Raw genomic sequence first — 6,394 nt, forward strand, 5'->3', positions numbered from 1 at the left:
AACACGGTAGATATTTGATATTTTATCAGCGTTGGGAGAACTGACTTATCTTGAAGCGCTTAGCTCTGAACAATGTTGGCATTTTAAATAGCACGCGTTTCAAATTATAAGGCGAGCACACTAATTTGCACGGTGGACTAACTCGACTTGTCACTGCTAAAATCAAATTTGTCTTTAAGAAATGGAAATCTCTTTCGGAGTTAACCACTTCAAGATATCCAGTACCTGTATTGACCCGGTGTTTTTTTTCGGGTGAGAGAATTAGAGAAAAATAAGGTTTGTTTTGTGCTATCACACTCATTGTATTATATATAACACAAAATGACAAACTTTTTTAAGCTTAAATTTCGGAGAAGGTACAGAATAGTTAACAAAGCCCCCCCTCCCCCCAACGCTATCCATATTAATGGATTTCTAAAATTCCACGAGCAGGATAAGCATTTACATAAAATTAATATAGTCATGTTTGTTTACAGTTTAATTTTTTCATTATTTCATTAAAAAAGATTTAAAAAAAAACAAACAACAAAAACAAAGTGAATTAAAATAAATACGCATTTATCAAAGTTACGTATAAGCGAGAAATACAGACATGAGATTTTGTTTGTTTAAGTTTCATTAATAAACATTACACAAAAACGACTTTTGGAATCGGAAATTAATTTCTAGCCTGAATTAAAGTTTTAAAAAGCCACACACACAAAAAAAAAAAAAAAATGTCAAAAGCTTGTAGATCAAAGCACACAAAAAAAAAATGTCACCTTGTCAAAACGACAAAACAAAATACCTGAAAGTCTTTAAGAAAGAAAAAAAAATAAAACAATTCGAATCGAACGACTGAAAGAGGACAGGTTTTCGCCTTTTATTCTTTTTTTTAAATAAGTTATTTCGCGTTATATATATTCTTTAAATGCAAAGAAATGACGTTTATAATATATAAGAAACAAAATGTATCTCTTACCGATGACAATAATTAGTTTTTGTTGCGTATTTTATTTTCCTTTCGTAAATATCCGTCGAGAAGAACCAGATAGAGAGGCGGTTTCGACAACGTTTGGGGAAAGATTGTCTGTTTCAGAGTACGTTTTCGTCATTACTAAATTACAAAAACAAAAAAAAAAACGCACCTACATACAAAAGTTCTATTTGTTACGTTGGCTACGATTGGTTCGAAATTAGTGCCTATCTGAAAGCTGATTTCCCATTGGTCGTTTTCATGTTACTTAGAAACTTTCTATTTAGAGAACATAACAGACCACGTGGGAAAATTTAGCAGACAAACATTTATTTACGTGAGTGGTCGGGCGTTTTCATAACAATAGGTGTACATTTATTTTTTTTTTATTTATTAAGGGTGGGCGAATCTTCAGCCTAATTTGTTAAAATTTGTAAATTTTTAATCAACGAATATTACCAGGGATATGTTCATGTCATTATTCGGTGAACCAGAAGAACTGGCGACTCGAAGTCCACAGCAAACAGTACCAGATAAAAATATTGTTCTATTTTTTTTTTAAGAATGAAAGAAAGAAATCAATAAATATTTCATAAAGTAATATAATTTTATGGTGCTTTCGCACTTATGTTACCGTGTTATTTTTAAAATAGTATTTTCACATTTTACGATACCTTTTTTTAATTAAACTGTTGTGAAAGTACAAGATGGTTACAAAACACCTATGTTAAGAATAGCTTTCTAAATAACGTTATTATTTCAACACAGTAACATAAGTACCCATCAACTTTAAAACAGATTAAAAACTGAAACAATAACATTTTATTTATTTCATGAAAAAAATAATGGTACTTGTACAGTTTAATCAAGACATTTAAAAAAATGAAAATATCGAAAAAAAAAAGATTATATTGTACGTATCCGTTATGGAACGAAATTCTCCGAAAAAAATTTCACTTAATTTCGTCAAGTAGTTTTTTTTTTTTTTTTTTTTTACAACGAAAAAAAATTTCACGTAATTTCATCAGGTAGTTTTTTTTTTTTTTTTTTTTTTTACAACAAAAAACAATTTGTTATGATACCGAGCAAAAGGTTAAATTTTTAGGAAGAAAATCTAGTAATAAAGATGGGGAGGGGGGTGTCAGCGCTTTACATTGAGTTATCTCCCCGTGGCGTGTTCTTAAGATTTCATAATGTCTGCCTTCAACGCGCTCTCATAAAAACGTGTTTTCCCACTGTAAAAAAATTTTTTTTTTAAACTACTCGATCAAATTAAATGAAATTTTTTTTTCAGAGATCTTCAGTTCAAAACGGATACGTAGAATATAACCTTTTTCGATATTTTTATTTTTTTATGTCTTCATTAAACTATACAAGTACCAAAATAATTAAGTCTAGTGAAAAAAATATGCTACTCATGCCGAGAGTGATCCGTGCTGAAATAATAACGTTATTATTTAAAAAGCTATTCTTAACATGGGTAGGAGGGGAGAGTGTTTTGAACCTATTCTGTACTTTAACCTTACAATTGAATAAAAAAAAACATATAATAAAACTTTAATTAAACGTGGAAATACGATTTAAAAAATAGCGCGGATCACTTTCTGCATTAGCACCAAAAATATATATCTGACACGAGTCGCCTGTTCTTTTGATTCACTCTGATCAAATCTATTGTCGGAATAAGTGGATAGGGCATAATCACGATCGGCGTAAATAGAAGGCCGTTTCACTAAAGTTACGTGATCTGTCAACGTCACATAATAAAGTACAACGGCCACAGTACTGACTATTGTGAAAACTAATCATTTTCTGTTTCATTTCGCAAAGAAATTGTCGAGGGATTTATAAAACTGGTAAAAAAAAATTACTATATTTTCCAAAAGATAAACTGGTACAAAAATTACTATATTTTCCAAAAGATAAAAAAATTTATTTTATATGTGGAGAGGCGCAATTAAAAGAGAGTATTTTTGCAGGGAAAATCCTGTGAAGTTTTATATTAGTTAAAAATGTATTTAATTACTAATTGTAGTTATAAAATATTGTTTAAATGAGATTTCTTTTTTACAGTCCTGTTTCTGGATAACACAGCAATCATTATGTTGAATTATTTTTTTTCTAACTGTATATATTCTTATAAGGATCTAAAACGGTGAAATATTTTTTGGCTTTTTAGCATACAAATAATTTTTACACGAGATATTTTTCAGTCTGTTCTCTTAATAATGAATCATTTATTTTCTATTTTTGAGAAAAGGTTGATTTATTGTAAATCGCCACTGGCGCCTCTACCAAGTAATGCAAACTGAAGTGCTCAGAATATTTTTGCACACCTCCCTACTTTCTTCTGATATGCTGTACACCTCCCTACTTTCTTCTGATATGCTGACTTTGCAATTCCCAGCCATCCAGCCTTGTGTTGCATCTTCTTGCAGTAAGAAAGCAAATAAATATCGCCGACAATTATTTGGACGATCTCGGGACTGACCTGATCCTCCACATCCAGATTCTCCTTTATCAGAGCGATGTATGGTTGAGCTCAGTCTTCTTAGGAAGTGTACGCTTTCAGGTATTACCTCTTTTATTTTTTTATATTTTTTTCAGAAGATGGGGAATATCGCTGATCTTTTGAGATACTACTATTGATGAATGCTGACATCTGTTCACAGGTATTTTTTTTATCAGCCAGAGTTTTCCCCCACTTTCCGGCCTTGCGGCTGTGTGAAGCCAGTAAATAAGTATTGTTTTTCTTGGTTTTTAGATGGAGGACATTTTCCAAAGCATTACCTCCTTATTCAAAGGGTTATTGCCGATCGGCTGAGATACCTCTTCTAAAGAATGCTGACCAGTCCATTCTCGGCTATTTTTGTAAGTGTCCCATTGAAGGAGTTTGATTTTTCTTTTTTCTTTTTGTATGTTAAAGTGAAGTCATGTCTAACCATGCTGTAGTGAAAAGTACCATTCAACATGACGTTAGTGTAAAGTGAAAAATCTAGATCTTCAAAAGAGAAGGAAAAAAAATTTTGCTGTGATCGATCCAGGCGGCATTTCACTAGTAGGTCATTCCTCGAAGAATAGAACCATATCCCACTCTGATATTGTGGCAACTCACAATGCAATTCCAATGAATATTAAAAAGCAAATGGTTCTAATGCTTCATTGGACTTCGCTTTCTTTCTCAATCCCAAGGAAGTTTTCACAGGAATGTGTGAACTCAGAGTACTTTCAATCAATGAAAATCGTTTCAAACCCCAAGAAATAACAAGTCCATGTGAAAATAATAAGCCAATGCGAACTTAGAAAATCTTATACAACTTAGTCAACAAACTGAGTTTTTCCAGAATTCTCAAGCCATGCAATACTGAAGTTTCTCAATAAGATATATTCAACACCTTACCTTCCATCATAGCTTTTTGACTGATGGGGGGGGGGGACAAGTCACACAGGAAGAGATCCAATGAATCCCATACCAGCCTCTTTCATTACGCACACACATTCCTACACACGAGCAAGAGTCATTTGCATGAACTAACAAGAACATGGTAAACAACACATATACATATACACAATGCTATGTTGCGAAACACTCATATGCATATATTACTTATATACAGGGTAGAACGATAGAATTGTCCCCCTAGAAAAGACGATGATGATTCCATTTCCGTTTGATGAAAACCTGTTTTCTTTTTCTTTTTTTTTTTTTTGCTGCAGATCATCTACTAGTTAAACAGTTGTGTAGAAATCCCAAGAACGATAGGAGTCTTCTATCATGTCTGAAAGTGACAAAATGTTCGACGAGCAAGATCAGAGATGTGCCTCTGTACAACTCATGGTCTCTACTGATCCAAGTTATAACAACAGGACCATTGCTAGCACCCTCAAAATGCAAATGCGGTCGGTTTAACACTTGAGGGCACAGCTCAATGCATCGGACGACCCACGGTTATGGTTTTTGGTGTGGTTTCAAGTGAGGGCCACATCATGCCACCTCACATCTTCAAAGTCATTTTAAAAGTCAACACCAAAGTGTATCTAAATGTGCTGAACAGTGTGCTGGTCTCCTGGTGCAATCAAGTGGCCACTGACAGAACCTGGGTGTGGCAGCAGGACTCTGTGCTAGCCCACAAGTCCAAAGAACCCCAGGATTGGCTTCACAAGGAGTGCTACAACGTTGTACCCTTCTCTCACTGGCCCCTCCCTTCTTTCCCGACCTGAACCCGCTGGACTACTTCGTTTGGTCATACATTGAGAACATCACCAACATGACGTCCCGCAATACCAAACCCAGCCTGATAACCATCATCCACTGTGTATTCCCTGAGCTTCTGCTGGCATTTGTGGAAAAGGCATGCTTCCAATACCAGACTTATATCGGGGCGATGATTGAGGCTGAAGGTGGATACATTGAATATATGTCAGCTCTACTACATAATCAAGTTACTTGAATTGATTTTTTCAATAAAAGTTTTAAAATAAAGCTGTAGTGTTATTTTCTTTAGGGCAACAATTTTATTCTTCCACCCTGTGCACATATATTCACACTACGAACATTTCGACTTGTGACTACTAACTAAACTTTTTTTCATCAAACACGTGTTTGCATGAATGACTGAAAGTGACTTTTATATACTTATATATATTGTGTATTTTTTATATACTAATATATATTGTGTATATTTTTATATACTTATATATATTGTGTATATTTTTATATACTTATATATACTGTGTATATTTTTATATACTTATATATATTGTGTATATTTTTATATACTTATATATATTGTGCATATTTTTATATACTTATATATATTGTGCATATTTTTATATACTTATATTGTGCATAAAAATGTTTTGTTATAGAATTTCGTTTTTCCTTATGTTTTTAGTTAAGACTTTCTAACTGGTGAACTTTTAATTCTGTCAATGTTTCATTTATTTCTATTTTCATATTCATATCAATTTATATATATTAGTGATGGGACGATTCCAAAATTTATCCAGACTCCAATACAATTACCGGGTTTGTATTACTGTACACATAGATTCGAAAAAGTTGTCAAAAAACAAATATATAACAAATAAATGTTATCAAAGGCAAGATAAGTTACTTTTCTACCAAACTGGATATATTTTGTGTGTTTTTATTCAATGTAACATGTTTATTCAGCTCAAAAACCATACAGTGTTTACCGATGTATTGGAACATTCAAGATGGCGTCTTATTCTCTCTTTAACACGGTAAGTGTGGGAAAAGATGTTATAAATAAAAAACCGGATAAAATACTGTTAAAAACTCGCTCAATATATGTTACCATGACATAGGTTGACATATATTCGGCGGGTTTTTAATAGTATTTTGTATAGTTTTTTTTATTTATAACACCTTTTTCCATACTTACCGTGTTAAAGAGAGAATAAGACGCCATCTTG

At 32.7% G+C, this 6,394-nt stretch overlaps 1 protein-coding gene across 2 annotated transcripts in view; it reads right to left on the reverse strand.

Moving 5' to 3' along the window:
• The window catches only part of LOC145260479 (rho guanine nucleotide exchange factor 38-like), a 144,755-nt gene extending 143,644 nt beyond the window's left edge, over window positions 1-1,111 (reverse strand). Inside the window, exon 1 of one of the 2 annotated variants that reach the window (XM_080118585.1) lies at window positions 962-1,111. The gene's annotated coding sequence lies outside the window, so the exon portion shown is untranslated. The remainder of the gene's footprint in view (window positions 1-961) is intronic. The other variant, XM_080118586.1, reaches the window with a different exon arrangement.
• Between the last annotated feature and the right edge of the window lie 5,283 nt (window positions 1,112-6,394).

The sequence above is a fragment of the Euprymna scolopes genome, chromosome 36 (genome assembly GCF_053919585.1).
Source record: "Euprymna scolopes isolate OS-2025 chromosome 36, ASM5391958v1, whole genome shotgun sequence".
Classification (NCBI taxonomy): domain Eukaryota; kingdom Metazoa; phylum Mollusca; class Cephalopoda; order Sepiida; family Sepiolidae; genus Euprymna; species Euprymna scolopes.